The following is a 25054-nucleotide window of genomic DNA, read 5'->3' as shown; positions in this document are numbered from 1 at the left end:
TCAGGAGAAAATAAGTAACCTACCTGAAGTTACACAGAGGCTAGTGGAAGAGCCAGGACTTTAGTTCTGGTCATGATGCCTGACTCCATGTACTTCTCCCCACCCTGGGCCCTCCCGAGGAAACAGGGAGACTTCAACCTATAGGTACAGGATCTGGTCATGTAAGAGGGGCTTTAACATCAGGCCAAAGGGAGTTGGCCACGGAGCCAGAGCGCCTGAATTCAAATTCAGGCCCCGTCATTCATTAACTGTGGAACCTCTGGCAAGCTGCTTAACCTGTGGGTGACTCAGCCTCCTCATGTGGAAAGAAGGGATAGTAACAACTCCTGCCTTTTAAGGTTGCTGTGAGGATTAATTACACCATGTGTGTAAAGTGGCTTCCCCTGTACAGAGTAAATGCTCACCGAGAGTCAGCCTTTCTATCACTGTAGAATTTACTTTACTGATCTGTGTGATCTCCGTGTGTCTGCCTCCCTCAGCTGGCCGTGAGGCTCTGGGTGGTACAGCCTGGACTGTGATTCTCTGCTTCCTTATCGTATAGTCTTGGACTTCCTCTGTGTGGGTGCTCCTCATGTGTTTGATGAGGGAGGAATGAGAGAATGACCACACTAGGACATTCTGTGAGACCCCTCTACTAAAAATGGAAAAATTAGCTGGGCGTTGTGGCAGGAGCCTGTAGTCCTAGCTACTTGGGAAGCTGAAGCATCAGGATTGCTTGAGCCGGTAAGTTTAAGGTTGCTGTGAGCTATGATGCTACCGCACTCTACAGGGTGACGGAGACTCTGTCTTAACAAAACAAAACAAAACATATAAATCTTAAATATAGATAGTAGTGGCACTTGGGAAAATGTGGTGATATAGCCTCTCTGTGGTATTCTATCATTGCCCCTGGCTGGTTGACATGGAGGTGAAGGCTGATGGGACAGCTCCTACCTCATGAATGCCCTCTACTGCAGGAGGGGCTCTCCAGGCGCTTTCCCGTCTAATTCCCTAAGCACACCAGTGAGTAGAACTAAAGGGATGGACAGTTTCCAGAAGATGACACTGTGGCTGAGGGAAGCTACAGGCTGGTTGCACAGCTTCAACAGTTAGAGCCAGGCTGATTCCAAGTCTGCGCAGTCCCTAGCGCTGCTGAGGTGCACACTCTGGGGGCGCTGCTCACCTCAGGAGCCCTGGTAAGGTGCTGGGAGACCCTGCTCTGCTCCAGGCCTGAGCCCCCATCACGCCACAGAAGCCAGAGTTCTGCAGGGGCAGGATTCTCTTTAAAGCAGGAAATCATTTAAAATCAGTTTAGCTAAACTGTAGCTGTTTTCAACGAAATTTTAAAAAATGGAATCACAACCTTTCTGGCACCCTCGACAGACACACCAAACATCAGTTAACTCAATTCCTAAACACTTGCTAAGCACTAATATGTGCCAGGCTAGCCACTGGAGAGATCAGAAAAAATGAATGAGATGGTCCCCGTGGGAATTCTCTCTCTCCCAGGCACACAATTCACAGGTAATTACTCACAAGGGAGCCAGGTGGCCAAGGTGACAAGGGAGCTACAGCAGGGAGCTCCCTTGGGGCTGTAGCCATGATTTTTCACATTTGAAAACTCTGGACACTGCTCTCCCACAGGATGTCAGTGCTCTGGGGTGCCCTGGGTTGTTTATCCCTATACCAGTTGTTTGAAAAGTGTTTGGTGTCATGGGGGCACAGTGGCTCATGCCTGTAATCCTAGCACTCTGGGAGGCTGAGCACTAGTGTGAGCTTAGGAGTTCAAGACCATCTTGGGCAAGAAGTAGAAACCCTTTCCACTAAAAATAGAAAAATTAGCCAGGTGTTGTAGCAGGTGCCTATAGTCCCAGCTACTAGGGAGACTGAGGCAAGAGAATTGCTTGAGCCCAACAGGTTGAGGTTGCTGTGAGCTTTAATGCCACAACATTCTACCGAGGGCAACGAAGTGAGACTCTGTCTCAAAAACAAACAAGCAAAAAAAATCTGGATCTCTACTTTTAAAAATTATTGAGGACCCAAAAGAACTTTTGTCTTATGTGGGTTGTATCTATCAATACTTAGTGTTTTAACAATTAAAACTGAGAAGTTCTTGCAACACCAGAGTACACAGATAGATAACTTATCCCCTAGCTTGTAGAGCAGCCACCTCAACACAGGGCGCGCCTGGAATACTCCCCTGTACACTGGTGAAGAATGGGAGCAAAAAAGGTATATGTCTTAGTATTGTTTAAAAGTAGCTTGACCTTACAACCCCCTGAAAGCATCTTGGGGACTTCCTGAGTACCCTCAACCTCATAGAACACCTTGAGAAATGGTGTCCTTCAATGAATGATCCCAGATTGCTAACCTTTTTGAGTTTCTTAAATCTGTTGCTCTTTCCTCTCTCCCTCATCCCTTTCTTTTCTCCTCTCCCCCTTCCCTTCCTTTCCTTCCCTCCCCTCCCCTCCCCTTCCCAGAGTCTCACTCTGTTGCCCTGTGTAGTGCCATGGTGTCATCACAGCTCACAGCACCCTCAAACTCTTGGGCTTAAGAGATCCTCTGGCCTCAGCCTCCTTAGTAGCTGGGACTACAGGTACTCACCACATTAGCCAGCTAGTTTTTCTATTTTTAGTAGAAAATAGTAGCCACTGTGCCCCCATGACACCAAATAGTAGCCAGCTCTTGCTCAGGCTGGCTTGAACTTTAAGCAATCCACCAGCCTCAGCCTCCCACACTGCTAGGATTACAGTTGTGAGCCACCAGGCAGGGCCTCAACAATTTTTGCTGCTATCGGTTAAGCGTCTATGTGTGGCAGCATTCTGGCTTCTAAATGCCATATTGCTTCTAAATTAAGGTTTGTTACAGTTGTTACTAAAGTAAGAACAATTAGGTTCTGAGTGAGTGCTCTGCGTTTAGAGACCTGAGCTTTAGCACTCAAGCTGTGTCATATCTTGTTTGTTTCCTTCCTGTCTTTGATGGGATTCTTAACATGAAACCTTGACTTCTAAGTGCTTTTCACTGGACTGAGATGTGATCACCCAAGTCTACACAGACCAGAGGAGAGGGAAAGGGCTGAGTGAATCTGGAAGAAGCAGATGGGGAGTGAGGGGCTGCCAGTTGTGGTGGGGGGTTTGCAACCTGAAAGGAACCAGTAGTGGCTGGGGCAGAGGGAATGGAGCCACAGGTGAAGCCCAGCTGGCAGTGACCATGCAAGACCCTTTCCCTGAAACTTCGCAGTTACCCTGTGCTGGGCACTTACATTTCTCATTTAATCCTTTGGTTCTTTACAAAGGAAAGAAGAAATGAAGTGACTCAGCTGGTAAGCAGCAGAGTTAGCCTTGAACCCAGGGCTGTCTGAACCTGCACCTGAATCCTCCATCAGAAAACTTTAGCTCGGCTCTGTGTAGCACAGTCAAGAGGCCGGCGGTGGCTGGGAGAGGGTGGGTGGTTGTGGAGCCTGGGCTTCCTCTCAGCCCTGCCACAGAGGGCTTGGGGCCAGGACTTCACTGGGGATCCCGTCACCTGTGGGAGGAGGACCTTGACCATGGGCTTATGTTCCTGCCTGCTGGCCTCTCCCACTGGGCCCCATCTGAACTTCAGAGACTTAACTGTGAAAATATCATAGAGGGAAAACAAGCCACTCCAAGCAAATACCTGACTTAACAGCGGGGATCTCATCACAGAGAGAACCTGATATGCATAATGGGCACAGAAATCTTGCAGCCAGGATTCGGCTCTTCCAGAACAATGCAGAGCTCACCCTGTGCCTTTGATTGCAGCTTCATCTTTAATGCTAGATAATTCAAACCACAGATATTTAAAACATCAGAGAATTTAAACTGGTGAGAAATCATGTGGTATAACACATACGACAAATGATTCTGCCATGGCTTATGCATATCACCAGGACAGCAGCCTCAGATTTAGCAAGATTCTCCTAGCGGGTTTGCTGGGAATGCACACGGCTAGACCTCCTTTCTAGAGCGTCTGATTTGATCAGCAGGCCTGAACTTGTATCCAGGAATCTGCATTTTAACAAGCACTGCAGGCGATTCTGATGCAGGCAGTCCAAATTTCAACTTTTACAAAATACGGCACCAGAGAAAACATACTTCAGGGGACATCTATGAACAGAAGGAATGTGGGAAAAACTTTCCTATTCCTTAAAAAATTATCATGAGGCATCTCCTTCTGGAATAACTGAGACTTAGGTGGGAATAATAGTTGCTACAGAAGGTTATAAATAGCTAGACCATGGTGTCTTGCTCAGAATAGCACATGGTTAGGGCTGTGGGGTCAGACCTAAGTGTGTTGGGATTCTTGTGCTGACACTTCTAAGCTGTGCAACGAGGGGCGCATTAGACAACTTTGAGCCCTGACTTTGTCATATGCAAAATGAGAATACTAGGATCCCAACCTTATAGGCTAGGAGGGCCAGATATGGTCATGCTTATGAACCACTTGGCATGGCACTGTGCCATATTGCGTATTGCTGTTGTCAATGTTGCTACTTGCTAACACCCCCCAGAACAGTGTAGACTTCAAAGAATTGATCAGGTAGCACTAGGGACAGGTTTGCTATAGTTTTTCTAAAAATCACTATGAGGATGGGCTGTGTCTCAGTATATAGTAGATGCCCAGTGAACACTCATTCAATGAATATCCTTCTTTGATGACCTAGTCTAATCTTCTATTAAAGATGTGGAAAGTGAGGGGAAAAAGTACTTAAGTGTTAAATTTACACAAAGCTTGATACTTAAGACGAGTTATAAAAGAGTGGCTAAGCGTGTCCATGGTCTGTGGACAATTGGGGATCCCTCTTGCAGCTCTGTCATTTGCAGCTATGTGCCCGAAAGTTCTTAATTTTCCTAAGCTTCCTATTCTTCATTTGTAAACAGTTTCTTCACAAGGTCATGGTGAAAATGAAATGAAATGATGTACATGGCGCTTAGGCACCCAATAGTTGCCCCTTTCATTCATGTGTTACTGTTCTTCAGGGTTTCAGGTGCAGTGGTAGGCACAGGGACGGGGGCATGGGACAAGAGGACATTGTGAGACTCTGCAAGCCTCACCATATGGACTATTCATGGCCTGGGACCTGACACACGGGCGGAACCCCTTCCCTTGGAATCCCACTGACCCCTTCTATGCCAGGCGAGGTGACTGACATCTTCTAGATGGAGAGGCAGTAATGCAATCCAGGAGTCTTGTCCCTGTCATCCCCAGTTAGGAAAGCGCTCATCCCCCAATTCCTGAGCAGCCCTCCTCCCATCTTTGTTTCTCTCCAGGGCATCTGTGCTTTCTGAGGGCATGCCAGGGCATCAGGGCAGGACTGCATTTATGTCTAAAGCTTGTTTAAAACTATAAATAAATTTCATCAATCTTGTTTGGTTTAGTTGAGTCTTAGGGAGGTATGATGAATTCAAATGATGAAGAAAAGAACAACAGGAAGAAATAGACTAATCATTGTTTGTAAGTTTACAGTCTTTTAAGTGGGACAGACAGGCACAGAAATCCAAGATGGGGGATATTCTCTGGGTTGTGAAAGAAGTTTGTCAAATAAATGTAGAAACTTATTTAAAAGTCTACCTAAGATTAGACCACTAAGTGCTTATTGTTTCTGGTGACTGCCCAACTAAGACTAAGATCAATTTTCTCTCTGCTCCTCCACCCTCCTGACCTAACTGAAATCAAAGTAAGATATTACATAGCAGAAATTAAGCTGTCAGCAAAAAGCACTGTCACTTGCTTCCTGGATGTTAGCCCTGATCAACATCCCTGATGCAGGCTGAGTGGAACCTTCAAGGAAAGGTATTTATCACACATAAGGACACTAGCTGGAAGCACAAAAGGTGGGATTTATTTAGAGATCTCAGATGTAATGAGTCTAATTTCCATGACAAAAGAAAAGTGAATAATTAAATTTAAGGAAACCACAGAATAATAAACCCTGTCTTGGCTCCAACCAGGCTGGGTCTAGGGCTGGGCTCTTTGACACATGAGCTCTTTCCTTGCACACCTTCAGACTCTGGAATTTAAAATGCTTGGAAACAGCTAGCAAGTTACAATTTCACTAAATGAAGTAGGAAGAAACGCAGTTTCTCTTTTCTCCCCTCACTGTTTGACAAGCCTCTTTACACAGATCACAAAGATAACTCATCCCTCATTATTTTCCAAGTCAGAGAAAATGCTATTAGCACTATTTAAAAATGGAAAAAAAAGAACAATCCTCAGAATGTTTTTTTTTTTTTGTTTGTTTGTTTTTTGTAGAGACAGAGTCTCACTGTACCGCCCTCGGGTAGAGTGCTGTGGCGTCAACATGGCTCACAGCAACCTCTAACTCTTGGGCTTATGGGATTCTCTTGCCTCAGCCTCCCGAACAGCTGGGACTACAGGCGCCCGCCACAACGCCCAGCTATTTTTTTGTTGCAGTTCAGCAGGGGCTGGGTTTGAACCCGCCACCCTCAGCATATGGGGCCAGTGCCCTACTCAATGAGCCACAGGCGCCGCCCTCAGAATATGGTTTTATGAAGGGCCTGCAATTTTTCTTTTGGTTTACTCAAATTTTTCTTTTTATATTTTATTATTATTTTTTTTTATTGTTGGGGATTCATTGAGGGTACAATAAGCCAGGTTACACTGATTGCAATTGTTAGGTAAAGTCCCTCTTGCAATCATGTCTTGCCCCCATAAAGTGTGACACACACCAAGGCCCCACCCCCCTCCCTCCGTCCCTCTTTCTGGTTTACTCAAATTTCCTTTCTTCTTTCCAAACAGCAAAATGATCCAACTTCTATGTCATAAAGGCTTCTGTTCTAGAGAAAGAACCATTGCCTTGCTTTAAACTTTTTTGATCATGATTTGAGAGATGACTTTCTATGCTAGCATATTCATGAGATATGACCCATTATAACAGAGGGGAGGCAAGTCACCTTGGCAAGGAAAACATATGCTCATTGGATGTGAGTTCAATGTTTGGGGGGAAGGAAAAAAGGAGGAGCCTTTTCTGTAACCTTGAAACCTTCCAGGCTCTTCTAGAGGCCTAGACAACCTCTAGGCTGTCTTCATACTCATTCCATTCCTCAGCCTCTTAATCCAGGGACTTTGCATAAACTGTTCCTTCTGCCTGTCAGAACTCCTTCCCCCTGCCAAGAAGTCAGACCTCTTCAGCTCTCAACTCAATCATGACTTCCTCAGGGATGCCTTCCTTGTCCTCTTGGTCACCCCCACGTCCCCTAAATCATGCTACTATAGCACTAAGTATCTCTCCCTGGGGCACCGCACAAGGAGCACTTTTATATTTACATATGTATATTTTATTAATTAATTTTGTTCTCTGACTTGAACCTGAGCTCCATGAGGGCAGGAATAGTGCTGGCTCTTGCTAACGCCTGACACAGAGTAAGTAAGTGCTTAAGTATCTGTGGAATAAATAAATACTTCTTGGAGCGATTTTTTTTTCTTAAGAATTGATAAAGCCTAACAGCTGATTAATGTGATTTTAAAACCAGGTCTGTTCTCATAGTGGCTCAATGTAGTAAAGTGATGCTTGATAAAAAAAAAAAAAAGGAAACAAGAAACAAAAAGCCCTGGTTACAAAAGGAAGCAGAAGGCCTGTTTCTCGTTTGGCTAAGCTCCCAAATACTGTATTTTGTTGAACTTGTATCCCTCACATGGATACAGCTGCCAACTCATTTACTGATGTACATTTGGATTTTTTTTTTTTTGTAGAGACAGAGTCTCACTGTACCGCCCTCGGGTAGAGTGCCGTGGCATCACATGGCTCACAGCAACCTCTAACTCTTGGGCTTACGCGATTCCCTTGCCTCAGCCTCCTGAGCAGCTGGGACTACAGGCGCCCGCCACAACGCCCGGCTATTTTTTTTTTGTTGTTGCAGTTTGGCCGGGGCTGGGTCTGAACCCGCCACCCTTGGCATATGGGGCTGGTGCCCTACTCACTGAGCCACATTTTAATGGTAACATATAAATTGGGAAATAATGATGACTAACAGATACTGAGTAATCTGAACTACCTGAGTGGTAAGCCCTATTCCTCCATATCCTAGCTGTGCACCTTGGGGACACTGACATGACCATCTTGGCCTTGTGTACATTATGGGTGACATGAAGCACAGCTACCTCATGGGAGGGAAAAGGCCTGGACATATGTAAATGTGCCTAGAACAGTGCCTGGCACATACATGGTGAGCATTCAACAAATGTCAGCTTTTTACGTTGCTCTTCCATTACTATTAGAAGTAGCATTACTATCATGCTACTATAGCACTAAGTATCTCTAGCTTTAAGAGATTTGCATATACTATTTACAAAAATTAATTCTTACAATAGGGTGGGTTAGTCCCATTTTACAGGTGTAGAAACTGAGGACTGCAGGATAGTAAGAATCCTATAGGGGCTGGTGTTCTCCCCAGTTTTCCTTCAGGATGCTGCTTCTGTGTCCAGGTTGAGGTCAACTCTGCAGAAAGGCAACCAGCTGCCCAGGTGAGGCTGGCAGGACTGCTCCTTCACTTCGTGGGTTCAGAAATCTCTCCTTCTCCTGTCCACAGTCTCTTCCAAGTTGTTGCAAACACACCCAGATGGGGCCAAGGGGATGCCTCATTTCCTTTCTTTGAATTTACAAGCACTTCTCTCTGTGTCCAAGTGAAGGCCAAACAGTGGGCAGAATGTTGGAGGGGCTAGCTGGTTGGACTCACATTGTTTATTACTAAAACAAACACTTCCTGTTGTCCCAGCATGTATAGGGAAGCCCATGGCTCAGGCAGGCTCAAAAAGAATGACAGAGGAGCAGAAAAGAAAACCCAGCTGCAAAGCCAATGCCTCAGACTTTGTGCTTTCCAGGAGTTAAATATAGCCCCTGAGGGAGGGAGGGCAAGGGGTAGTGAGGTCACCTTGGAAGACTTTTGTGTGTGTTAATTACAGCAACTGCAGGAAACTGAATTTCTTTTTATGCTAAAGAGAATAGTGTGAGTTTGAGTCCACAGGATAGAAACACAGAAACATTCATGAAGAAGGGAGGTGGCAAAGAATAGGGGGAATAATTTGGGACTTGGTCTCAGAGGACTTGGTTTGGGTTCTAACTCCACCCACTTGCTAGTGTGGAGTTTTGGATGAGTTATTTAACCCCTCTAAGCATCATGTTCCTCTTCTGTAAGAAGGGGTTTACAAGACCCATCCCCAGGTTTGTGTGAGGGGAAAAAAGGCGATGGCTGGGAAAGGGCTTGTAAATCGTGGGGATTATTATTATTATACAAGCACAATTCTCTGATCCTCTGTTGCAGGGAGGCAAAAGGTCAGGGAGGTTATAGATCATGGAAAAGCAGGTCATGGGGGAGTTTCTGGTTGACATTCTTCCCAGGAGTCGGGCCAGGGTGACAGGCTCAGGGAAGCCCCCCACCTTTAACGGCAGCCATTGCTTGGGGCACCTTGTTTCTCAGCTCTGGGCCTCCAGGGAAGCTGTAGCTTCCTTTCATCCAGCCAGTTCTAGACCACACAGGAGAGGTTGGGGGCAAGTCACTGGCTTCTGAGGAAATTAACTTTTGGTCCTGGGCCTGAGCCCTCCCAGAATTGTTCCTTTGTCTGTGGATTCCTCCCTGTTTAGCTCACACACACATAAAAAAAAATGGTTCCGGGAGGAAGTGGAAAACTGTGACACACATGTCCCCCCTACCCACAAGATGGCAGCTGTTTCCGCTTCGGAAGCCTGCACCATCTCCTTTACCAAAGGCTTGGGGAAGCAGGAGCAGATCCAGGGCGTGGTCTGATGTGTGTGATAGTAAAAGCTGGTAGGATTTCCGGGTCTTAAGTGATGTTCCAGATGTCATGCATGGATTACCTCACTTAATCCGCAAAATGGCCCTGCGAGGTAGGTTGTTTTACTCACTATTTTACTCATGAACTAAGCTGGTGGCAGAAAGGCAGTCAAGTCTTTTGTCTAAAGGTCCACAGACACCAAGCTGTGATTTGAACCTAGAGCTGCCTCTAGAGCCTAAACTTTCAATCACTGTATTATAATCCCTTTGGCCTTCTCCTTTGCAGAGGGGTCCCCCATCCCAGAGCTTGCTAGACCAGCAGCGAGTACTTCATGACCATTCGCTACCGGCATTCATTTAGCAGAATGGTGTCCAGCCTAGAGTCTTGGCAGGGCTGGGCTTTCTGCTCTTGAGAAGTCTGACTCTGAAGTCCCATCTCACCAACCTGCTTTGACAGGCATCAAAGCCTCTGACTAGGGAGGGGTAAGTGTATTAGGTGGATAACAAAGATAGCTAAGAACGACAGCCACCATTTATTGAACACGTCCTATATGCTGGGTACTGTGCCTAACATTTTTATTTCTTTTTTGAAATAGGTCCTCGGGTGGACAAAGCTTTGATTAATCCTAATCATTGCTTCATGAGATATTCTCATCATTGGCCCATGCAGGTCCCACTTTTATTTATTCTTTATGTAATCAGTTATATATTTTTGATAATATATAAGCACTCAGAAACCAACCATTCTAAGCAAAAGGGTCTTAACAACATCTTACATCTAACCATCCCACCCTCCTGCCGGCCACCCTGCCCAAGCTATCGTCCCGGATGCTGTGTTCAACATGCCTTTGCTTTACCTTGTGTGGAACTTTAGTGCAACTAGATGTACTTCTGAAAATATATATTTTAAATTATTGGTTGTTCTAAACTTTATTAAATGAGTATAATGCTATAAGTAAACTTTTGTGACTTGTTCTTCAATATTATGCTTCTAAGATTTATGCATATTGCTGCCTGTAGCCATGTCCGTTCATTTTGACTGTTCCATGCTCTTCCGTTATAGGAGTATTCTCCGTATACTCTGTGACTGTTGCCTCATTTAATCTCTGCAGCAACCCTATATGATAGGAACTCTTCTCATCTCAGTTTTACTGACAGGAAGCAGAGGACTAGAGACGTTAAACATGCCAGAGGTCACAAGTGCCAGGCTTGGAAGGTGCTGGCCTCCCACTGTGCCTGGTATTTTGGAACACTGGAGACAACACAGGCCCTTGGGACTCAAGGCCCAGCTATATGTCTCTGAGTCTCATGTAGAGAGACTAGCTGTGTGGCCTTGGGCAAGTCACTGCGTGTCTCCGAGTCTCAATTTCCTTGACATCTAAGTGGGGTGATCATAACTTCCCTCCCCAGCCCTCATAGGCCTGTTGTGAGATTCGAGTCTGATGAGGCTGGTGAGCAGAAGCTAACTGAGTCTGATGAGGCTCTGCTAACTGAAGCTTTGGAAACTGGCAAATTTTGACTAATAGTGAATGAGCCATCCTCCCACCTCCCACTCCCAATCAAACAACAGAACTTGGACCGAACAGCATCTCATTCAGAAAGGCAAAGGATTAGGTGGGCAATCAGCTCACAGAAACCTCAGAGTTGGGGATCAAGAAACCGGAAAATTATTAACAGATGGCACAGGCTGTACTAATAGGAAGCTAGTATGTTTGGCTTTGCTTTATTCATAGAGTTTTTTTTAATTCGTTTTTTACCATTTTTTACCTATTTTCAGTATCTGAGGCCCTGCCCCAGTGCTGTTTGTTTATGGTGATTCCTCTGCGTGACCTGTTCTCCTCCAAACCCTACCTCCTAGTAGCCATGTGACCTCAGGAAAGTTACTTACCTTCTCTGTGTCTGTTTCCTTATCTGCAAAATTGGGATAATAATAATATCTATGCCTTACAGGGCCGTCATGAGGATCCAGTGAGGTAAGTGCTTTGAACATTCCTGATGCATACCAAGTTGACTGTGATTATTATTTAAAATCTCCTCCTTCCCTAGATAGGACTTTGGGAGTTAGTTAAGGGCCACTTCCTCCAGGAGGCTTGGTCCTGCCTTGTTGGACAGGTGAAGTTACCTGTTCTATGCTGGAGCAGACGACTTGATCAATGTCCCTACTGCTAAACTCTGAGTTCATGAGAGTATTGATGAGCCAGGCTCAGCTTTTGCCCAGCTGCCCAGTGCCCAGCAGGTGTACTGGGGGTGAGGGTGGGGTAGACCTGGCAATCTGGGATTCACAGGATGGACCCCCCCCAGGGGGGGCCCTATGACAACTATCTCTAAGAATAGAAGGGCCTCTGGGCGATGGGGGAGAGGCAGGTGGAGCAGACATGCTCTCAGGGGAACTGGGGGTGTCTGGGCAGCAGGCCAAGATCACAATATTGGGCTCACTGTATAGAAGAACTCTCGGGCAATCTGAACTAAGAGAGGCAGACAGATGTTCCTTCAAGAGGGATGGGGCACAGGAGGGACAGCCCTTCAGCAGGAAGGCTGGGGCTGAGTCAGGACAGTGGGTAGCTGTGGCACTGTGAACTGGGGTGAGAAACACCTAGAATCAAACCTGGGATGTGTCTTTCCTTACCTAGGGACTCCAGGCGGGTGACAGCACCTCACCAAGCCTAGGTTTTCTGTAAGACAGAGATAAAAAGAGCATTTACCTCAGAGGACGGTGGTGAAGAGCAAGGGCGATCATGTACGAAGAAAGTTAGGCATTGTGCCAGGCACACACGAGTCATACTGCGAGGGTTCGTTATTACTGATGTTGCCACTATTAGTGAGCACAAGGGGATCAGCGAGGGCCTAGACTAGATATATTGGGTGGGAGCTCAGAATGACCATCTGACTGACTGCCCAGGTGGGAAATCTTCCCTCTCGCCTGCCAAAGCCTCCCCGTGCTAACCGTGGATTTGGTTCTGGGCCCAGCTGCCAGGAATCCACCCCCAAGAAAGCTGTGCTTGGGCAGGATTTGGGAGACTCCTGGGGTGATTCCTGCTTCCAGAGTGGGGGATGGGTACCCAAGAAAATGTTGACTGAAGGCTGTGGAAATGGACACTTTGGGTTTTGAAGTGCCCCAGACAAATACCTCCTTTGCTTCCCCATTAGACTCATAATGCCGTACAAGCTAACCCTGTTTGAAAGTGGAGAGATGTATGTGTCTGCTCTTAACCATTAACCATCAAGGCGAGTTAATCTCACAGCCTGCTGCTCACCTGAGACATTCGCTACAGCTCCTAACTGGCTACCTCTTTCCCATCTCTCCCTTTGCAATCTGGTGTGAACTCACTGCTGGCTTTAATAATTGCCCCAAATTGCAACACACAACCTCTTCTTGCTCACAACTCAGCAACAGCTCCCCAGGGCCCACGGCACCAGTTTCCCTTTGCGACACAGATGAGGAAAGGTCCTCACATGCTCCATGTGCTCCCTGTGGCTTATCCCCAATGTCCACGGTAGGCAGGCAAGGGGCAAGAGTAGAAGTGTTAGAAAGACAACTTGGATTACTCTCTAATTTATTAATAAAGGCAGTCATTGACTAACCTGAATTTTAAGCATTTGCTTTCTTTCTTAAAAACTTGAATGCTGCCTATGTGCAGAGTGCTTTCCCTGCAGTGACTCCACTGAGCTTAGGTGGGTAGGAGATTGTTATCTCCATTTTTTGTTGGAGAAACTGAAACTCAGGAGGTTAAGTGGAAAGAATAGAGGCAGAATTCAAACCAGGGCAACTTGACACCCCAGCCAGTGGCATTCAGCTCCTGCGGTTATCCCACCTCTATTATTAGCTACAGATTACACACAACAGGGCCTCTCAGAGACTGGGACACACCAGCTGGGGACCTGCAGAGTAAGATCCTACTCTTTGCAAGGATGTTGAAGCTCCATTTAACTTCTACCTGCTTTTCTGGGTTCTAGGCACCCTGCCCTGCTGTGCTGCCTGAGCACATTTCTGGGCCTTCTTTCCTCTCTATGGTTTTCTCCACACTGGAGGGCCATCCCCACAGTGTTTCTTGAAAGTCGCTTTTGAGCCTTCTGATGTTTTATACATTCTCTTTGATGGACACTGATTAGATACGACCTCATGTCCCAGGCATCAGTGGCCAAGTATCACTTTCTCTGCCACATTAGGAGATTCAGGGGGACAGGGACCCTGAGCTTCCCTTCTGAAACCCTTCAGAGCTATACCTGGTTGCTGGCTAGAGGTGAGGAAAAGCCATCAGGCTCTCTGGCTTCCTGGCAGTGCCCAAGAGATCAGTTTTCTTCTTGGTTCAAGTGGAGCTAAAAAAATCCCCCTTGGTTTCATATCAGCAGGATCTGCTTTCAGCAAACCCTTCAACAAGAATGGGCAGGAAGAATAAATATTTATTCTACAAATGAATAACTCTGATTCCATCTTCAAAAGAAAGCTTTAGTATAAATTATCATAATTTCTCTATGCTAAGATGTCACTGATTTTGAGATGTTTTTATGTGTTGAATAACAGTTTTTTTTTAAAAATGAGATGAATAAATTAATGTGCCAATTATAAAATATGTTCTGAGTTTTTTAAAAAACTCTTTTTGTACCTATACGATTAATAAAAAATAGAGTCCAATTTAATTTTTATTTTCTTCTTTTGGCACTGGTGCTCTCAGAAAGAAAAGGGCTGCCAAACCCTGGACTAAGGCACAATGAGGCATGGGCAGGTGTTAGCAATGTGTCCCAGCCAAGTCCCAGCCCTGGACCCTGTGGGCTGCAGGTTTGACAAGGGCACTTTCCAGCTGCTCATGCACCAGTGGCAGCCCTGAGGCCCCACGAAGCCGAGGGACAGGGTTTCTCCAACAGAGAGATATCCACACCCTACTGATACCATGTAATCATGTTAGTGGTCCTGGGGAAAGCCAAATGGGAGTCCATCACGTGACCTTAGGTATGATGCTGCCCCTTGAGGCTCAGTTCCCCCAGGTGTAAAATGAAGGGCATAGGATCAGATGAGTGGTTTCCCAATGCTTCGTGAGCTTCATCCCATTCTGATGAAGCTCACGGGATCTGTGCAGTTTCCTTGGGTGCTGCCTTGGGAGCAGGAGCCTTAGAGTGGGCTGCACTCCGTGTTCTCATTCCCATTTCACCGAGAAAAGCTCTATTGCTTAAGATTTTATTTGCAAAAGGTTTCTGAGGCCAAAAGTAATCTGAAAAACACTGGTAAATGGCATTCTGGGGTCCGCCCAATATTACTCTTGAATACATACTCTTGTATGGTGTAAGAACAGTGCTTCATTGCTCAGCCTGGGCACACTCTCAGAATCCTTCTCACTACAGAGCTCCAGGCAGACACTCCCAATCTCTCTAGAGCCTAATCTAGGAGTTGGCCAACTTTTTCTGTCAGGGACCAGATAGTTCATATTTTAGGTTTTGCAGGCTACACGGGGCTTCTTTTTTAACTACCCAACTCTGCCCTTATAGTGAGAAAGTGGCTGTAGATAAGATGTAACGAATGGATGTGGCTGTGTTCCAATAAAACTTTATTTACAAAATAGTAGCAGGCCAGATTCAGCCCACAGGCTGAGGTCCCTGCACTATAATAGTTTGATCTTAATGGTGAACTAACTGATGCCCAAGGCAGGGATTTGAGGGTCTGGGTTGGGAACCTCATCTCCTGACAGTGAGTGTGCTTCTACCACACAATGCTGCCCACTTAGCTGTGACTCTTGACCTAAACTGAACTGTGGGCATCTGGGGACTACACGGTTGAGAGAATGATGCCTGGAAAAGGCATGCGCTCTACTTCTCTCTTAGGAGATCAGTTTTCCTCCAGGTTCTTACAGGGCTATTTAAAGCCCCCAAGTATGCCTCCTGTGAGCACACTGTCTGTAAATTCCCCAGAACTGGTATGACTGCAATGTGGTGCCACATTCTGCCTCCACTGCAATCTGACAGCTGTGCCAGGGAGAAGAATCATACCAGGCCAGATCTGCACCTCCACCCCCACTTGGGCCATGGCTGGGATTCCTCGAATGAAATTTCAGATGGAGGACCAACCCTGCCTGGGCCCTCTGGGGTCAGTCACCTTGTTAATTCCAGGAGGATGAGCGCTTCTTGAATTCTATATACCAGAACTCTGAGGTCCACAGTGGGAAATGTGAAGGGTAAGAAATAAAACCACACATGGGCAGCCTGGCCATACCCCTTCATCAATTTTTTTTTCCTCTCAGCACTCTCCTTGTCTTCATCTTGAAATCTTTATTTAGGGAGCACCTGTGGCTTACCTAGCAAGTCCTTAATATAATTAACTTGGGGATAACCCTCCAACATTCATGGGGAAGCAGCAGAGAGCAATGGTAAGGAATTTAAGTTTGAAGGCAAGTCAAACTGGGTATATAAATAGACTCTGCTAAGCCTCATTTTATCCCTCTGTACAATGGGGATAATGGCAGTGTCTACTGAGTCATGGTGAGTGCTCAGTATTGAATAGCATGTGATTATAACTGTTAAGCATTTGCTACGTGTTGCTGGGACTGTCATGCAAAAGACAGCTCCAGATCTCAGGATTCCCAGATACATAGAAAAGACACTTCAATAAGTGTAGTAAAATCATCTAAAAGCTCAGACTGAGTGGGTGGTAGTAACCCAAAGACAGAGGGGAGCTGAAAGGAAGGATGTGGCAGGGAGTTCCCATAGGGAGATGATGCTGAGCTGGTCTCTTTTAGGAAGAGGGAATAGCAGAGTGATCTTTTGGAGCCTCAGTTTTTGCACCTGTCCAATAGGGAAAATGTTTCCACTGTCCACTTCCTAGGGCTATCATCAGGGTCAAGAGAAGCCACAGGAGAGAAACTCAGGGCTGGAAGGGTCTTCAGAAAAGTTTAGTGGTCATTCTCTGTCTGATGAATCTTCCTGTTACACAGGTTTCTTCTTGTGCAGAGTAAGCTCCAGTGCATGACTGCTCAGTGAGAAGATGCAGGGTTAGTTACCATGGAGAGAGGTTGCCCAGCCTCTGCGTGAAGCACTCTGTGGATGTTCAATGTCCCTGATGCTAGGCTGAAATGAATACAATTGGTGAACATCCAGATGATCCCCAATGTTAAAACCTTTATTTGAATATATGTTCTTACATCACAGAAGCCCGGACCAGGACATGGGAGTTCTGCTTCCACATCCAGGTCCAGATCCACTCTGGCACCACGTGCTGGGATATTTATTGCAGATTGGGGTTTACCTAGGAGTCTGTAATGGAGGGCAGGGTAGAGGTGAGGAAGGAGAAGCTGATATGTACATAACACATCTCTGGAGGACCGCTTTTCACAAAGATACTTGCCAGGGGGTGGGTAGGGAAGGTTATATATGTAGGACTATAACAAAAAGTTTGCATAGCTTTTATAAGATAAAATGAGACAGTTCATGCTTTCATAAAGGCATTTCAGGCAATACAGCCAGACCCTAAAGTTCCACTTGGGTGAAAAGTGTGAGATGTAGAATTAGAATAAGCAGCAGGGAGCATCGAAAGGTGCTTAAAGCAGGGTGATGGGTCACAACAAAAGCAGTGCATGAGAAGAGTGGTTGTCACCTCTGTGAGAACCTCAGGGTCACCTGGGGATTTGCAAAAAATGAAAGATTTTCCAACCTCATTCCAGACTCACAGATCAGATCTTTGTGGGTATTTTGAGAAGACTCCACAGGGGTTGATTCTGTGGATTTGAGACCCACTGTTTTAGATTAATAGGGAGTGGTCCTCAAGGCAAGCTGGAGAAGGCAAGAGTGGAAACAGGAAGCTCTTATCGAGGTGACAGGATATAGAAGCAGCAGCTATCCAGGATTTCCCAATAATAATCAACAGGATTTGGGATTTGATTGTGTAAAGGATGAAGGCAAAGGAAATGATAGATAATGATGAGGACTATGTTTCTGTTCCTACAATGAGAATCAGTGAAGTGGAGAATCCTGGAGCTGTAAGTGGCCACAGCCAATGTCCACTCTGTGAATTGTGTACTCTGACTTTCATTTATTCATCATCTCAACAGACAGGTATTGAGCATCTACTATGTGCCAAACATTACACTAGGCACTGGGAGAAGGGTAGTGAGTGAGGAAAGAAAGGCCCTGCTCTCACAGTGCTCACATTAGCAGCTAATTTAACCCCACAGCTCACTGTACTTGTGAAAATGCAACCAATGAGAAGTACTAGCAGCTCTGAGCATCTGTAACGGGGAAGAGGTAGCTTGGAAGGTTGGGAAATGTCGTCTTGAGGAAGTAATGTTTGAGCAGAAAGGTAAGAATGTGCAGGGGTGGGGCGGCACCTGTAGCTCAAAGGAGTAGGGAGCTGTTCCCATATGCTGGAGGTAGTGGGTTCAAACCCAGCCCTGGCCAAAAAAAAAAAAAAGAATGTGCAGGGGTGAACCAGGTTCAGGCACAAAGTATTCAAAGCTGGAAGGAGCAAGGCCAGTGTGAGGAGAGTCCAGGACAAGAGATAGGCAGAGGCAGCTACTAAAGTGGGCAGAGCGCAGACAGGGCAGCCCTGAGGGCCACCATAAGGACAGCAATTGATATCTTACAAACAATGCAAAACCACTGAAGGGTTTAAGCATGATTAGATCAATAGTTTTAAGTAGCTGTCCTTAATTACAGAGGCCCTCTTCTCCCCAGATTCCATAATATAATATACATCTGAATGGAAGGCTTTAGGTTGAATATAAACTCTGAGAAGTCCTTGTGTGACACCTCTTGAATGTTAGATGATGATAATCCCTAACCTGTATATTAGTGGGGTCCATAGGAGCATTCTGTGGCTTCCCTGACCTTTGGCCACTCAACCTTTGCTTCATTACATCCTTGGGCAACTCCTATCACTTAACATTCTTGTCATTTGTGAGCTTCTTCTTGGTAAGGCCCAAACTGGACTCTGTTTAACCTCTTGTAAAGCCATCTGGAGAGACTTCCTATTACCTCTTCTACAGGACAGTTAGTTTGAGAACTGATCCCATGTTCCCCCTCCAAATTCAGTCTTACTCAGAACACCCCCATTTCCTTCAATAACTCCTCATGTGGTTGAGTTGTGAGCATAAAAAGAGAAACAGGAAAGGGTCATCTGATTTGGTGGTGAGTAAGATGAGTTCAAAATTGGGTCACTCTGAGGTTGAGTTAACCTGTGAATGGAAATGTACCACAGGTGGGCGGTCATGTGGGAACAGAGCCCAGCTCACAGCCGACAATAGACATTTGGGAGTCATCCTCACAAAGGGGTTTGGTTGCTCACAGGAGTGTGTGTAGACCGAGGGCTGAGGTGGTGGGGAGTTCAGGGGAGAGGTGGCAAGAGACATTAAAGAAGGTAGAGCAAGAAGACAGAGAGACAGAATGAGTGAGAAGATACATCAAGTGGGAGAAGATGAGAAATAATAATTAGGAAGCACCTGCAAAGGGCCAGGCACCGGGAACTGGACAAATATTACTACAATTAAGTCTCTCAGCTCTGGATGTCATTATTCTTACTTTACAGACTAAGTGAACTACTTAGCTAGGTAACTGGTCTTAGGGGAGGAAAGGCCCAGAGGCTATGAGCACCTATAACAGTGGAATGGAGCAGGGAGAGAGCAGAAAAGGCTTCCTGGAGGGATGGGTGGTGGTTATTTAATCTAGACTCATTCAACTCCAAAATCCATGCTTTTCCCATCTGTACTAAATAAGAAAATACATCAGAAAAAAAAAAAAAAGTACAGAGTCAACAGAGCTACAGAGAAGTCCAGGAGATGAGAGTTAGTAGAGGTGAAAGATTGGACTTCGGTCCTATGGTAGTGGAAGCTGTTTGTGGGCTCTCAGCAAGGGTGTGACCGGAAGTGAGGCTGCAGGAGGTGACAGCGGCATGTGAGAAGGAGCAGGAGGCTGTGAGAGAAGTTTAACTAGAAAGGGAAGGAAGAAAATGTTTGGGGTAATGGGCACACAGATGGGTTGATTTTTTGTTTAGCTGCAAGTGTTTTGGTTTTTTGGATTTTTTTTCTTCTTTCTTTTTTTGTTTTTCTTTTTCTTTGAAGACTAAGAAGGGCATGAGAAGCTGATGCTATCCACAAACAGGATTGTTTTTCTGGACCAAAGATGAAAATGGAGTAATGATAGGTTCTTGGCAGAGGGTGGGGAGGGAGGAACTTACTTGGCAGGATGCTCACCCCTGTGAAAAGGGGGGTTTGAAAGTGATATTTGAGGGAGAGGCAGACAGAGCACTGATGAAAACGGAGAAGGCTGACAGCATGAGGTTGAGGTGAACAAGGAAATGAAAGCAGTGCCAGTGACCAGCAGAAGTCTCTACACGAACAGGTTAAGCCTACGTCGTATGGCCCCGCATGACTATGAATACTTATATCCACTGCAGAATGTGGCTAACATACAAATATCAAACTATACTTATGACCTTTTCCTATGCCATTCCAAAGGAAGAAAAATTAAGTAATCTGCCCCAAATCATATAGCTACCCTATTTCCCCGAAAATAAGACAGTGTCTTATTTTAAGGTGTGCTCCCAAAGATGCGCTAGGTCTTATTTTCCGGGGACGTCTTATCTTTCCTATAAGTAGGTCTTATTTTTGGAGGATGTCTTATTTTCGGGGAAACAGGGTAGAAAGTTGCAGCAAAAACTCACACATAGTGCTTGCTTCGGCAGCACACATAGTACAATTAGAATGATATAGAGAAGATTAGCATGGCCCCTGCACAAGGATGACATGCAAATTCGTGACGTGTTCCATATTTTTTTTTACAACTTTTATGTTTACCTGAATGGAGCTGAAACATGTTCTTCTCAGTAAAGTATCTCAAGAATGGAAAAAAAAAGTATCCAATGTACTCAATACTATTATGAAACCAATATATAAATACTTACACATTCATAGGAATGATAAAATACAAAGATAGTCCAGAAAGAAAGAGGGGAGACGGGGGTGGGGGAGGGTGAGTGGAAGGAGGGTATTTGGTGGGACTCTCACTTAATGTGCACAATGCAAGGGTACATTTCAAAACAACGAAGAGTATATTATAAATGTCTTCCCACAAAAATAAGTGAGGTGATGGTTATGATGTTTAGTTTGATTTAAGCATTCCACATTGTATATCAAATCATCACATTGTACTCTATAAATGTATGCAGTTATGATTTAATAAAAATTAAGTTAAAAACAACTCAAATCTAAGTCTGTCCATTCTCTGAACCACTCAGCTCTACTGAGTCCTCAGGGTGACAAAGATGACCTCACAGAACAGGTGTAGATGGAAAAGATGAATAGAATATGGATAAATGTTCTTTTCAAAAGGCCATTACTGATAGAAGGAATAGGGAACGAACTTGGATGTTAGGGAAGAGTTATGTCTACATGAGAACTCACAGCCTTGAGGACAAAAAGTTGGTGATGAGTCATGAGAGGAAGAGTTTGGCCAATGGAAGGTAGAGGGAACACATGGCCTTCTTCATCTGGATCTCAAAGCTGGTCCAACAAAGGCAAGACACATGAACTCTTGCATTATGTCATGACTAAAGATCTTCCACCATCTCAGGACTAAAAATTTCCTTCAATGAAAAACAGAGCATCAGATTATTTCTTGAGTTGCCCAGTAGACCCTATGACATCCCCATGAATAGGGAATGCAGCAAAAGAAACCCTCAGCTTGGGCTGAATTCAACTACAGTAGTTGAAAAAGAATTAATTGTGAAGTAGAAAGGAAAGAAACCTTGGGAAAATCAATCTCTTTACTGAACCAGGGAAATCAGACATCATCTTAGATATAAAGAAGGCAAATTTTAGGCTCGGCACCCATAGCTCAGTGAGTAGGGCACCAGCCACATACACTGAGGCTGGAGGGATTGAACCCGGCCTGGGCCTGCTAAAAACAATGATAACTGCAACAAAAAAATTGCCAGGTGTCGTGGCAGGTGCCTGTAGACCCACCTACTTGGGAGGCTGAGGCAAGAGAATTACATAAGCCCAAGAGTTTGAGGTTGCTGTGAGCTGTGACACCACGGCACTCTACCGAGGGTGACATAGTGAGACTCTATCTCAAAAAAAAAAAAAAAAAGGCAAATTAAAAAAAATCAGAGAAAATTTAGCTCAAAGACTTTAAAGATAAAATGGTTTAAGAAGAGGGCAGCACCTGTGGCTCAAAGGAGTAGGGTGCCGGCCCCATATACCAGAGGTGGCGGGTTCAAACTCAGCCCCCGCCAAAAACTGCAAAAAAAAAAAAAAAAAAAAGGTTCAAGAAGAATAGAAAGTTTACAAAAGCAAAACTGGGATGACCTAACTATAGCTAGTAGGCTTAAACAGATAGAATATAAAATAGAAAATGGACACAATGTTTTGTATTAGTATATTTATCAGTCACTCAGAAATATCATATGGACAATGGTCCAGTTATTGATGGATTTCCAAGATATAAACACCATTAAGGAACTGTAATATACATATATGATAATGACATGTTCCCTGTCTCTGTTGTACAAAAAGCTGTCTAACCCAGTACTTAAAACAGAGCAGGGACTCAAAAGTGTCATCAGAGATGGACCAGCCCCCGGCAGGGGCTTCACAGGTTGGATGTTTTGGGAGTGTAGCCTGTCAACCTTATTTTACCCTTATTGAGCGGAATAGGGGCGAGGATCCTTCACTTGTGGAAGGATCAAGTGAAATTCTATAAAGCAGGTTTATTATGTTGAATTGGATTAAAAAAGACTGTAATTATTACAATAGCTGGTATTTGCTGAGTGGATCCCATATGTTGGGTAATATTTGAAGTACTTAAAACTCATTTAATATTTACAACAACAAATATTTACAATATTTATATCAAGAAATAGATATTATCAGTATCCATAATTTATCTTCATCTGAGGATAGAGAGTTAATTAAATTATCCTTTAGAAAGTAGTGTCTATAGTCATTGGGTTTACCTGAGTGTTATCATCACCCAAGATTGATTACTTTCGTATCTTATTCCTGAATCAGGAAGTGCTGCTGGAAGGAATTCAGTATAATACAAATGGTTTCAATGCCTGTTACTGCATCACGTGAATCCTTTTTTGCTTGTGGGAAGATGCATACCCTGTTAGGGAAGATATCCTACTGCCCAAGTTTGTTTCCACTCTCAAGTCACTTGACTTTGGTGCCAAGCTTTTATGCTGCAATTGCTATGGAACATCTGAACAGTGAGACGTAGGTGTGACGGAGGTGTCCAGGGGTTGGAGTGGGTAGATTGTACCCAGCTCTGTTGTAGGGCTTGGACAGGGCACCTGCCACCACTAAGGCAGTGTGCAACAAGCTTAAGATCAAGACTTTGATGTAGACAGAGCTGGGTTCAAACCCCACTTCTGTATCTCACCTGGGGAATGAAGATGCAACTTAATGTCAGTGACCTAACCCTGCTATATGGATTGACTCTCCTCCCCTAATGAATTCCTATGTTGAAGTCCTACCCATGTGACTGTATTTGGGGAAGTACTTAAGGTTAAATGAGGTCACAGGGGTGTGGCCCTAATCCGATAGGACTGCCTATCTTTTAAGAAGAGGAAAGGACAACCGAGATCTCTCTTTTTCTGAGTGCACAGGGAAGAGGCCATGTGAGGACATAGCAAGAAGGTGGCCTTACAAGCCAGGAAGAGAGGCCTCACCAGAAAATAAAACTGATAGCACTTTGATCTTAGACTTTCAGCCATCCAGAATTGTGAGAAAATAAATTTCTGTTGGTGAAGCCAGCCTGTCTGTGGTATTCCATTATGGCAGCCCTAGCCGACTATCACATTTGACCCTACTTTCCTGCAAGGTAAGATGAATGACAGAATCCATAGGGAACTCATAGTCCCCTTCTCATGGGTTATCCTGAGAAGCCATGTAAAAAGCTGAGCATGGCACCTGGAATATGGTAAGAGCTTGATGATTTCAATTATTATTATTAATACTAAAGCGTGGTTTCCTCCCCAGTCCACTGAGCATGACAATGCACCCCTTGAATGGTAGGTATGAGGTTGAAGTGAGACCTGTGCTTCTCACACTTTCCCTGACAACAGAAGACAGTGCATACCTATCTGGGAAAAGAGGCAGGACATGACATGAAAGGTCTGCTGGAATCATTTTTGAAGTCTCATGCTTTATCTTAAGCATATGTACAGACTTTTCACTCTTATTTATAATACAGACATGTTTGCAATTATTTATCAGCATAGAAAACTGAGAATCTAGACAGATAAACTGGTCTTATGTGCCTCAGCCACATGACGTGACCACTCTACTTGCATTTTGAGATGGCCTTTGCAAGTAACAAAACTGCTCTGACGGGGAGACTCAGTAGTATTCTCTTTTTAAAAATCAACATTACTGTACCATTAATCAACTTGAAGTGTGCTATAATGTGTTATATATTACTAATTAAATATTACTATGGGCCAGGCACTGTCCAGACTGCTCCCTGCCTTCCTGCAGCTTACTTCTAGCCGGGGGAGGTAGACACCGAACAAGCAGGCAGATAACTCACTCTACAGCATTGTGACCATGGAAGGAAGAAAGCAGGCTAGAAAAGCCATGCAGCGGGAGGATCAGAGCCCTCGAATTTCTGAGCAGCAAGAGATTCCTGTGAAATCTAGTTTCCTAGAAGGAGTGCTCTGGAGGCAGTGTCCAGAAGTGGAGGCATTGGTTATCAAGCATTTAAGGCTAAGCGAATTATTGTCATCCTCTGTCTTAAGAGGACAGGCTACTTCCCACAGGTCTGAATATGGATTTTTGTACTGGGGACCAGACAGGGTGGTTTTTGAAAACTGCCAGGAGGTGAGGGGTTGGGGACAGTCCTCTTTGGTTTAGCCGAGTAACATGAGAGGTGGGGACAGCAGGAAATTCCATTATTAATAACAACAACAACGACAATGCTTCTCAAGTTGGTACTGCATTCACCAGTTTACTGTCTTTGCACCTGTGATCTCTTTGGATCCCCAAAGTGGAGGGTAGGACCCTGGGATTCTGATTCCCAGCCTTTGATACTGCTAGCATGTCCAGGTAGGCCACTTCTTTTCAGCCACACACATGCCCGTTGTAATGTCTAAACCTTCACTTAAGACATGCACTTTCCCCCCTAGGAACACCATTCTCTCTGCTCACATCGACCTCAACTTCAGTAAGTCATTTCCACTTCTGTGAAACTTCTACCAAAGACACTAATCCCTGAAAAAGAGTCAGAGCAACAAGGTGCCGGGGAGACCACCTAATGACCAGTCCAACTTTGTCAGTAGCACAGAGAGTAAAAGGGACTGGGCCAAGGTTACAGCTGATCTCTAA

At 45.0% G+C, this 25054-nt stretch overlaps 1 protein-coding gene and 1 non-coding gene across 2 annotated transcripts in view; one reads left to right on the top strand and one right to left on the bottom strand.

The window, feature by feature from the left end:
* The window catches only part of AFAP1L1 (actin filament associated protein 1 like 1), a 70851-nt gene that overhangs the window by 45167 nt on the left and 630 nt on the right, over window positions 1-25054 (bottom strand). The gene's annotated exons all lie outside the window — the stretch shown is intronic.
* LOC128569345 (U6 spliceosomal RNA) lies at window positions 20397-20503 on the top strand. Its single transcript, XR_008375310.1, has one exon. It is a non-coding gene; the product is annotated as a U6 spliceosomal RNA (small nuclear RNA).

The sequence above is a fragment of the Nycticebus coucang genome, chromosome 17 (assembly GCF_027406575.1).
Source record: "Nycticebus coucang isolate mNycCou1 chromosome 17, mNycCou1.pri, whole genome shotgun sequence".
NCBI lineage: Eukaryota > Metazoa > Chordata > Mammalia > Primates > Lorisidae > Nycticebus > Nycticebus coucang.
Note: the sequence above shows the minus strand (reverse complement) of the source record. Positions and strands in the feature narration are given on the sequence as shown.